The sequence below is a fragment of the Rhamphochromis sp. 'chilingali' genome (assembly GCF_963969265.1).
Source record: "Rhamphochromis sp. 'chilingali' genome assembly, chromosome: 11".
NCBI classification, from domain to species: Eukaryota; Metazoa; Chordata; class Actinopteri; order Cichliformes; family Cichlidae; genus Rhamphochromis; species Rhamphochromis sp. 'chilingali'.
The window spans coordinates 1,658,701-1,670,983 of NC_137938.1; positions in this window are offsets into that span (position 1 = coordinate 1,658,701).

The following is a 12,283-nucleotide window of genomic DNA, read 5'->3' on the forward strand; positions in this document are numbered from 1 at the left end:
CCAAATCCTCCACCATCTTCTCATTGAACGACTGGCGACCTGTAGCCCTGACCCCCATCGTAAGCAAATGCTTCGAGAAGCTGGTCAGGGACTTCATCTGCTCTGCACTACCCGACTCACTGGACCCTCTACAGTTCTCATACCGCCACAACAGGTCCACTGATGATGCCATAGCCCTGACACTACACACTGCCCTGTCACACCTGGAGAAGAGAGACACGTATGTGAGGATGCTGTTTGTAGATTACAGCTCAGCATTCAATACCATCGTTCCCTCGAAGCTGGACAGGAAACTGCAGGATCTAGGACTGAGCAGCTCCCTCTGCAGCTGGATCCTTAGCTTCCTGTCTGACAGACGCCAGGTGGTCAGACTGGGCAGCATCACCTCATCCCCCATCACACTGAACACTGGTGCTCCACAGGGGTGTGTACTGAGCCCTCTGCTGTACTCACTCTACACCTACGACTGCACGGCCACTAACAGCTCCAACATCATTGTGAAGTTTGCGGACGACACTACAGTGGTGGGTCTTATCACCAACGGTGATGAGACGGCTTACAGGGAGGAGGTCAGCGCTCTGACCCACTGGTGTCAAGACAACCATCTCACCCTCAACGTCGCAAAGACAAAGGAGTTGATAGTGGACTTCCGGAGGTGCAGAGAAGTACACACCCCCATCACCATCAGCGGCGCTGCTGTGGAGAGAGTGAGCAGCTTCCGGTTCCTTGGTGTACATCTGGCTGAGGATCTTACGTGGTCAGTACACACAAACAAAACAGTGAAGAAGGCGCAGCAGCGCCTCTTCTTTCTCAGGAGACTGAAAAGATTCGGCATGAGCCCCCGCATCCTCAGGACCTTCTATCACTGTGCCATTGAGAGCATCCTCACTGGATGCATCACCACCTGGTATGGCAACAGCACCGCCTACAACTGCAAAGCTCTCCAGCGAGTAGTGCGGTGCTCTGAACGGATAATTGGAGGTGAGCTTCCCTCCCTCCAAGACATCTACAGGAAGCGGTGCCTGAGGAAAGCGGGGAGGATCATCAAGGACTCCAGTCACCCCAGCCATAAACTGTTCAGACTACTTCCATCAGGAAGGAGGTTCTGCAGCATCCGGTCCCGTACCAGCAGACTGAGAGACAGCTTCTTCCACCAGGCCATCAGACTGCTGAACACGTCATAGACACCTCAGCTTCACTACTGGAACTTTAACATTATGCACTCCATACTGTACAGTAATGCCACTGTTTTGCACATGTCTCAACTCTGTATATTTTTTATATATTTTATTTATTGTTTACTCTATTTAATTTGTAAAATATGTGTACACACACACACACACACACACACACACACACACACACACACACACACACACACACACGTAGAAAAATATTTAGTATACACATCCAGAAATGCATATACTATTATATATTGTACATATATTTATTAGTTTCAGATGTAGCCATTCTTGTATTTTGCTTGTTTACATTATTGTATTTTGCACAACTCTGTTGCTTGTGAAGCTCGCACACAAGAATTTCACTCACATGTGCTGTACCAATGTACCTGCACATGTGATGCGACAATAAAAGTGATTTGATTTGATTTTGTCATGAAACTTTCCTGAGTTATTCCTCAACTTCAAGCTTTTTAAGTATGTTAAATCTAACATTTATGTCATGTATTCACATTCATGAGTGTAAGCTGCTTCTTCATTGCATGTGTATTTTTATAATCAGGTTTAATTCATGCCTCTTTGCACTGAGCTGTGGATTCAAACTGTCTCACTGCTGCTTCTCTCCAAAAATAATTTCACATGTAACAATTTGTATATGTGTGTTTTCTATTCATTCAGGTACTTGTTGGTTAATTTCTCTCTTTCTCTCTTTTTCTTTTAATATTTATTTTCAACATTTTTCTCACCTCTTTGTTGTGATGTGGTGAACATTGCTAAACCTCCATGAGTTCAGTTTCAACCTTCAATCCAATTTTCCCATTTGCATTCACTATATCACGTCCAGGTTCACCTCTTACTGTTCTCACAGTTTCCTGTGGGGCCTCGCAGATCAACACAGGCCCAAATCAGCTGTTTCTTCTCTCCATTGCTTCTCTCTTAATCTTTTCAGTCTTTTCTTTCAGGATTACTTCAAGCATGGCAAATCTGAAAATCAGTGTCCAGTGCTTTCCCACAGTTATTTATCCCACTGTTCTTACCAGCCTGTAGTCAAAGGAGCTTGCAAAGAAAAGCGTCTGGACTTCTTTAAGTGGCTTAAAGACGTTTCACCTCTCATCTCACACACACACACACACACACACACACACACACACACACACACACACACACACACACACACACACACACACACACTTGTTTTAGTGACCAGGTTCCCCATCAGTGGTTCCCCCACATCTTAGTTTGTGTTTTGATACCTGTTTTTCTTTGTGAGAGTCTTTGGTAATTGGTGTTTTCGGTTTGGTCGTGACCGCTGACCTTTTTCATTTTATTGTGGCTCCTGTGGAGTTCCATGTACCAGCCAAGAAGTTGTGATGAGCTTTGTTTTGTTTAATCATCAAGGAGCTGACATTAGTTTGATTAGCTCAAAGTTGCCTAAATCAAAGTTCCATAAATTTCATTTCTATAAAAAACAAAAAGCTTTTTATTTCCATCAACATCTTGTGTTGTGTCTCCTTTTTCTCACAATCTGGGTTGTAACACATCCTCTCTGCCTGTATCTGTTGTTCATGCTCTTGAAATCTGTTGTTTGTGTTCAGTATTGTTACAGTAAACCTGTGAAATTTATAAAGTGGTCCTGTGTAATTTTATATGGACATATACATATGTGTGGTTAAATCTAGATTTAACAAATAGTTAACCTAAGAATACCCTTTTCAAAATATTTTTAAAAATGAATTTTGCAACATTGTGAAAATGAACACTAGGGGGTTACAAAGAATTCAAAGGTAATTCAAGACAAAGTGGCAAACCAAGAAATCTAACACAAATATAGAAAGTAAACCGATTTTAGGTGATGAGCCACATTGGCTTTTGAGCAAGGATATATTATATTTTAGAAAAACATTCCAAGGAAAGTGGAAATTGAGGATATTTGCTGTATTACGATGATACATTTTCAGCTTTTAAATCTAAATGTCACCTATAAAAATAAAAGCTTGTAATATGTCACATGAAGATTCATCAGCCAGATGAAGTGTTTACTGACAATTGACAGTGATAGCGGACATCATCACTACTCCAATCAATCCTCTCCACACAGACAAGCATAAACACACTCGACTACCACTAAATCAAATTGAACGCATACACAAACATGATTTTTAATGACACACGTTCAGTTTATAATAGGGTTCATTCGCTCGGTCAACAAGTGACGGTATCCTCGCACACTGGGGAGTACACTGACATTAAACGAAACAGAAGAAGAAGAAAACATCTGCACACGTGTGGTACGGATCGGGTAGACCTGATCTGTCAAATCAAATACGATCGGTCAAACTTTGCACATGTGCAGTAAGGATCGGGGAGTCCTGATCCGTAACTATCTACATTATATTGAAATATTTCATTACTGCAAACATTTTAAGAGATGTTGATTATTGTTAACATCTTAACAGATACTCTGACACGTAACAATCATAAAATGCTTCGAGCAGAAGTAGTGGCCTTTCGCACATGCGGGGAACCGATCGGGTTTCCGGTCGGTACCACCCTACATCAGGGGTCCCCAATCCCAGTCCACGAGGGCCGGTGTCCCTGCAGGTTTTAGATCTCACCCTGGGTCAGCACACCTGAATCACATGATGAGTTCATCACCAGGCCTCTGGAGAACTTCAAGACATGTTGAGGTGATTTATCCATTTAAATCAGCTGTGATGGATCAAGGACACATCTAAAACCTGCAGGGACACCGGCCCTCGTGGACTGGGATTGGGGACCCCTGCCCCACATGGTGCCACTGTGTTCACTAAGTGGGATCTTTAAAATGCCTGTCATCTGGTGCGCATCAGAGAAGATCACATTCAATACCCTCGTTGGTCACTTCAAATATTTGCTTTTGCCTTTTCGTCTCACTAACACCCCTGCTGCTTCCCAAGCATTAGTCAATGATGTTCTGAGAGATTTCCTGAAAATTTTTGTGTTTGTACACTAAAGTTTTAGAACACCTCAATTTGTCCAGTTTTTTACTGTAAATTATGCAGCTTAATGCTTTTATTACACTCTGAAATGAAAGAGTAGTAGTAGTAAAAGTAGCACCTTTGGCAGATATATCAGCTGAACACACCCGTGGCATTCTTTCTACAATAAAAATCAAATATTCTTCATTCAGTTCTTCCCGTACAAGGTCCGTAATGTGGACCTTGCAGGTTGCCTTGCTCTCACTCTCTCCTGTCTCAAACCAGATCGATGGGGTTTGAGTCTGGAGACTGTGCTGGACACTCCATGTTTTCAAGCTCACCATCTTGTTCTTTGTTCCTGAGGTAGTTCTGGCAGAGTTTGGACTCATGTTTTGGGTCATCATCTTGCTATAGAATGAACCCCTGACAGCTAGATGCATATCAGAGAGTAATGCATTGCACTCTAGAATGCTGTGGTAGCTGCTTTGGTTCAGGGTGTCTCTCACTCTGTACAAGTCACCGACCCTGGATCCAGCAGACAGCCCCAGACCATCACACGTCCTCCTCCATGTTGTGTGGTGAACCTGTGTGATGAACCAAAGATTCCAAATTCTGATCCATCAGTCCATAAGACCTTCCAGTCTGCAGTAGTCCAGTGGTGGAGTTTATGGCCCAGCCAAGCCTCTTTGTCTTATTGTGATGTTGCTGCAGCTCGTCCTGTCAAACCTGCAGCAGGAAGTCTTCTCTTCACAGATGAAACTGAGACTTCTCACTACGACCACGATTAAGCTGCTTGAAGGTGTTGTCCTGTGAGCCGCCATCACACTGTAACTGATTCAGTCGTGTCTTTGGGTCTGCAGACCTCCTCCTGTCACAGTTTCTGAGCCTTTGGATGATGAAGGAAACTGGACTCACTGACACCTTGACTTTCTTTGCAGTTTCTCTGTAGGACACACCTACATTTATGTTTATGGTCTGTCTCTCTTCCATTGTTAATTGTCTTGTTGTCATCATTTCTGTACCAACACACTACTTCCTGCAGTACAATAATGTTCAATTCAATTCAATTTTATTTATATAGCGCCAAATCACAACATAAGTCGCCTCAAGGCGCTTCATAGATACAGAGAAAACCCAACAATCATATGACCCCCTATGAGCAAGCACTTTGGCGACAGTGGGAAGGAAAAACTCCCTTTTAACAGGAAGAAACCTCCGGCAGAACCAGGCTCAGGGAGGGGCGGGGCCATCTGCTGTGATTGGTTGGGGTGAGAGAAGGAAGACAGGATAAAGACATGCTGTGGAAGAGAGACAGAGGTTAATAACAGATATGATTCAATGCAGAGAGGTCTGTTAATACATAGTGAGTGAAGAAGGTGACTGGAAAGGATAAACTCAATGCATCATGGGAATCCCCCGGCAGCCTACGTCTATTGCAGCATAACTAAGGGAGGATTCAGGGTCACCTGGTCCAGCCCTAACTATATGCTTTAGCAAAAAGGAAAGTTTGAAGCCTAATCTTAAAAGTAGAGATAGTGTCTGTCTCCTGAATCCAAACTGGAAGCTGGTTCCACAGAAGAGGGGCCTGAAAACTGAAGGCTCTGCCTCCCATTCTACTTTTAAATACTCTAGGAACAACAAGTAGGCCTGCAGAGCGAGAGCGAAGTGCTCTAATAGGGTGATATGGTACTACAAGGTCATTAAGATAAGATGGGGCCTGATTATTTAAGACCTTGTATGTGAGGAGCAGGATTTTGAATTCAATTCTAGATTTAACAGGAAGCCAAAACAGGAGAAATCTGCTCTCTCTTTCTAGTCCCTGTCAGGACTCTTGCTGCAGCATTTTGGATTAGCTGAAGGCTTTTCAGGGAGTTTTTTGGACATCCTGATAATAATGAATTACAGTCGTCCAGCCTGGAAGTAATAAATGCATGAACTAGTTTTTCAGCGTCACTCTGAGACAGGATATTTCTAACTTTAGAGATGTTGCACAAATGGAAGAAAGCAGTCTTACATATTTGTTTAATATGTGCGTTGAAGGACATGTCCTGGTCAAAATGACTCCAAGGTTCCTCACAGCGTTACTGGAGGCCAAGGTAATGCCATCCAGAGTAAGAATCTGCTTAGATACCATATTTCTAGGCTTTTCAGGGCCGAGTACAATAACCTCAGTTTGATCTGAATTAAGAAGCAGAAAGTTAGCGGCCATCCAGGTCTTTATGTCTTTAAGACATTCCTGCAGTTTAACTCATTGGTGTGTGTTATCTGGCTTCATGGACAGATAGAGCTGGGTGTCATCTGCATAGCAGTGTAAATGTATGCTATGTCTTCTAATGATGCTGCCTAAGGGAAGCATGTATAATGTAAACAGAATTGGTCCTAGCACTGAACCCTGTGGAACTCCATAATTAACCTCAGTGTGTGAAGAGGACTCTCCATTTACATGCACAAACTGGAGTCTATTAGATAGATATGATACAAACCACTGCAGCGCAGTACCTGTAATACCTACAGCATGTTCTAATCGCTCTAATAGGATATTATGGTCGACAGTATCGAATGCTGCACTGAGGTCTAGCAGGACAAGCACAGAGATGAGTCCACTGTCAGAGGCCATAAGAAGATCATTTGTAACCTTCACTAAAGCTGTTTCTGTGCTGTGATGAGCTCTGAAACCTGACTGAAACTCTTCAAATAAGCCTCTGCAGATGATCTGTTAGCTGTTTGACAACTACTCTTTCAAGGATTTTTGATATGAAAGGAAGGTTGGAGATTGGCCTATAATTAGCTAAGACTGCTGGGTCTAGAGATGCTTTTTGAGTAAAGGTTTAACTACAGCTAGCTTGAAGGCCTGTGGTACATAGCCGATCATTAGAGATAGGTTGATCATATTTAAGATCGAAGAATTAATTAATGGCAGGACTTCTTTGAGCAGTTTTGTAGGAATGGGGTCTAAAAGACACGTTGATGGTTTGGAGGAAGTAATTATTGAAGTTAACTCAGAAAGATCAATTGGAGAAAAAGAGTCTAACTTAACATCAATGGTACTAAGAGTAGCTGTAGATAATATTACATCTGTGGGATGATTACTGGTCATTTTTTCTCTAATGATAAAATGTTATTTGTGAAGAAGTTCATGAAGTCATTACTAGTTAACATTAAAGGGATGGTTGGCTCAACAGAGCTCTGACTGTTTGTCAGCCTGGCTACAGAGCTGAAGAGAAACCTGGGGTTGTTCTTATTTTCTTCAATCAGTGATGAATAGTAAGATGTTCTGGCTTTGCGGAGGGCTTTCTTATAAAGCAGCAAACTATTTCTCCAGGCTAAATGATGATCCTCTAAATTTGTGACACGCCATTTCCTCTCCAGATTACGAGTCATCTGCTTTAGGGTACGTGTTAGAGAATTATACCACGGAGTCAGGTACTTCTGATTAGAGACCTTAGTTTTCACAGGAGCTACAGTATCCAGAGTCGTACGTAGTGAGGAGGTGAACATATTAACAAGATAATCGACCTCTGTTGGGGTAGCGTTCAGATAGCTGCTCTGCTCTACTGAGCATGTTCAACTGATGCTCATGAAGGTCTGGTACCACAGTGTGCTCCAGCACCGCTTTTATGCAGACAGAGGGGGTTGGACCTGCAGAAATTAGTAGCATCAATTTTCAAGTCTTGATCAACCTCCATTGCTGCAGAAAAGCTTTAAATTGTTAACCCATGCTGTGTTTCCTGAAAATGGCCTTTTTGTATAATTCTGAAATGTACATTATTTTTCAGTTTTGGATAATTTTACCTTAAAAAAAACTTGCACTTCACCACTTGTTTGCTAGATTTCAAGCTATCCATTGCACTTCAATAACTTGAATTGGAAAATCTGGGGTGTTCTAAAACTTTTGACTGGTAGTGTGTATCTAGGTGATGTCTTGATATTTTTCAAATTACTGTGTCACACTGCAAGGACTTCTGTAAAACCGGCTGCATGTCAAAACAGAAAAATGTGAGTTTTATTCCTTGTCATTTACTGCCACTTCATCAGAAACTCAATTCAGGTAGCTGCACCACTCACTCACCTCACCTTCATCTGGACACCAGAAGCTGAGTATTCACCACATTCACTAATTTAAACATCTGTTTACCTCTGCCAGTCCTGATTCTTCCCCACACCAAGCAGACAACACCTATGACTCTAGGGTGGGAGCAGTGCTCTCCAAACATTAGGTGCCCCAAGCTTCAACCTTGTGCCTTTTCCCGCATCGCCAACTCCCACAGAGCGAAAACTATGAGAGAAAAACAGAGTGAAACTATGATCCCCCGAAAGGCCACAACCATTCTTCCTAACAACTGTAAGATCAGCTTCATCTCCTAGGACACTGAGGAAACCATCCGCCAGGCTCTTCTGAACAAGTTGGATTCTCACATGGGCACCCCAACTGTCGCTACATCCCCTGAGCTGCCCACTCAGGTGAATCTTGGATGTCTGGAGGACCTTCTGCTCCAAGACAATATAAGCAGGGCTGCACATAAGTGGTCTGCAGGTGCGCATGTGCTTTCAAAATAAAAGACGCGCACCAGATAAGAAGTTGCAACGCACGTTTGCGTACAGAAGATTTTCTGGAGGAGGACAGACATTTGTTTAGAACTCTTAAAGATGTCGAAGAAGCTCCTTTAAGCAATTACTTTGGTGTTCCTCCACCTCCAAAGAAATGCCAGAAGAAGTCTGAACCGCAAAAGAAGCACGTATTCTCGGAAAAGTGGTTGCAAGAAGTGAGTTGGCTTCAAACAAATGATGAACGCACAGAGATGTGGTGCAGAATATGCCGTGAAAATCCCACTCCAGCGGACAAAAACAGTGCCTTTTATATTATTTAAAAGGCAGAGTGTCTAGAGTGGGATTTAGTGGACAATCTTATGTACGCAAACGCACGTTGCAACTTCTTATCTGGTGCGCGTCTTTTATTTTGAAAGTGCATGCGCACCTGCGGACCACTTATGTTCACCTCTGAATATAAGCCAAGCTATAATCTACCCTCTGCTATGTCACCACACATAATCCGCAACCTGGTCGTCACATCTTCCGTGGGTTAAGTATGCGGATAATTCCCTCACCTCATCTACAGCTGGTCTTTCCCCTTTGAAGCCTCTCTAGGCTTTTTGAAGCCTCTCTAGGCTACAAAAGGCTCTGGATTTCCAGAGGATGAAGTGGAGCTCTTTAAATCTTTATAAGTCTGGCTTTGTCATGCTTTGAGGCTGCAATTCAGTCGTCAGTGTTGGAAATCTCGTAAAAACTGATGTATTGATGAAGCTAGAAAAGTATCATCATATTTTTGTCCACCATGCAATGCCATCTGATTGACAAAATCATTTTCATTGTCAGTTTTCAATATATATGTAGTGTATAGATAGATGGCAAGGACCAAGCCTGAGCCATCCGGCACCCAAGCTGCTGCCGAGCATTTGCATCAGCTGTGCTGCCCTTGGGTACCCTTTGGCAAAAGGAGGGTACCGTCTGGATAGCTCCCCAGTCTAACACAGGAGTAAAACAGAGACAGACATCCACTTGCACTCACATTCACAGATATCAGCCATTTAGAATGTTCCAAAGACATTAGTGAGGATATAGTCTCCCTTCATATTCATCAGATTTTAAATAAGTGTATTAGAGCATTTCCTTTAATGACTTTTACACAACTTCTTAAGGTCTTAAGAAGTTAATTCGGGATTTTACAATTCACTTGCAAAACAAGCCATGAGGTCATTTTAAAGCAAGAGATGTACTACATATATTCTAAGTCTAGTCTAAGTTAGTAAATATCTTCATCTTTACTTCTGGTTGCTTTACTTTCTATTGTGCAATACACCAGCCACTGGTGGATTACTGATTTTATCTATTTTTAATTTGGGCCTTTAAACCTACATCACACCATTTCCAGATACTTGGATCTACTTTAGCAAACATATTTATCCCATACTGAAACACAAGCCACTAATTTCTGATTTCACTGATCCATGTTATTAGTTTCCACTTGTTCTGACAGGGCATTAATCTTCACTGGTTCTTTTTTACCTCATTGCATTTTGCCATTTTTTCAATATCACTCTAACAGCAACTAAATTAGTAATCTGACCTGTTTTGTGTCCACACTCTAGTATGAAACTGAGTTTCCCCTTTGGATGTAATATCTTTAAATGCCTTATTTGGTGCTCAGAACAAACCTTTAAAGAACAGTAAGCTCAGTGTGAAAAAGGTTGTACAGAATAAAAATTGCAGATTTCTAGCTTCATTTAGGGGTTTAACAAAAGTGTTGCATTAACTACACAGGAAGAGAGAATTTGAGCACACTTTTGCTCTTTCATCCTGTTACTTGTGTCATCAGTAGCTGCAAAAAAAGTGAAAACAAAAATATAGACTGAGTTAACATGTTTACCATGAAATAATATGGAAACTTTTATGAATTACCATGATTTTTTAAACTGAGTTTTTAATACAAAATACTGTAAAAATACATTTAAAATTTGATGGTAAGGCAAGGCAAGGCAAGTTTATTTGTATAGCACAATTCAACAACAAGGTGATTCAAAGTGCTTTACAGAGACATTAGAAACAAGAACAAATAAAAAGCATGATTTAAAATTGATTAAAACAAGCAAAAAAAACTAACTAACTAATTAACAAACAAACAAACAAACAAACAAACAAAACAGTATATAAAATCAAAACAGATAAAATCAGAACAGTAGATAAAATCAGTAGTTAAATGTAAGTTTTGAAATTTAAGCTTAAAAGTGTGGATTTGGTGCTTTATTCAAATGCAGCTGAGAACAGGTGAGTCTTCAACCTGGATTTAAATAAACTGAGTGTTTCAGCTGATCTGAGGCTTTCTGGGAGTTTGTTCCAGGTATACAATGGGGCAAAAAAGTATTTAGTCAGCCACCGATTGTGCAAGTTCCCCCACCTAAAATGATGACAGAGGTCAGTAATTTGCACCAGAGGTACACTTCAACTGTGAGAGACAGAATGTGAAAAAAAATCCATGAATCCACATGGTAGGATTTGTAAAGAATTTATTCGTAAGTCAGGGTGGAAAATAAGTATTTGGTCAATAACAAAAATACAACTCAATACTTTGTAACATAACCTTTGTTGGCAATAACAGAGGTCAAACGTTTACTATAGGTCTTTACCAGGTTTGCACACACAGTAGCTGGTATTTTGGCCCATTCCTCCATGCAGATCTTCTGGAGAGCAGTGATGTTTTGGGGCTGTCGCCGAGCAACACGGACTTTCAACTCCCGCCACAGATTTTCTATGGGGTTGAGGTCTGGAGACTGGCTAGGCCACTCCAGGACTTTCAAATGCTTCTTACGGAGCCACTCCTTTGTTGCCCGGGCGGTGTGTTTTGGATCATTGTCATGTTGGAAGACCCAGCCTCGTTTCATCTTCAAAGTTCTCACTGATGGAAGGAGGTTTTGGCTCAAAATCTCACGATACATGGCCCCATTCATTCTGTCCTTAACACGGATCAGTCGTCCTGTCCCCTTGGCAGAAAAACAGCCCCATAGCATGATGTTTCCACCCCCATGCTTCACAGTAGGTATGGTGTTCTTGGGATGCAACTCAGTATTCTTCGTCCTCCAAACACGACGAGTTGAGTTTATACCAAAAAGTTCTACTTTGGTTTCATCTGACCACATGACATTCTCCCAATCCTCTGCTGTATCATCCATGTGCTCTCTGGCAAACTTCAGACGGGCCTGGACATGCACTGGCTTCAGCAGCGGAACACGTCTGGCACTGCGGGATTTGATTCCCTGCCGTTGTAGTGTGTTACTGATGGTGACCTTTGTTACTTTGGTCCCAGCTCTCTGCAGGTCATTCACCAGGTCCCCCCGTGTGGTTCTGGGATCTTTGCTCACCGTTCTCATGATCATTTTGACCCCACGGGATGAGATCTTGCGTGGAGCCCCAGATCGAGGGAGATTATCAGTGGTCTTGTATGTCTTCCATTTTCTGATGATTGCTCCCACAGTTGATTTTTTCACACCAAGCTGCTTGCCTATTGTAGATTCACTCTTCCCAGTCTGGTGCAGGTCTACAATACTTTTCCTGGTGTCCTTCGAAAGCTCTTTGGTCTTGGCCATGGCGGAG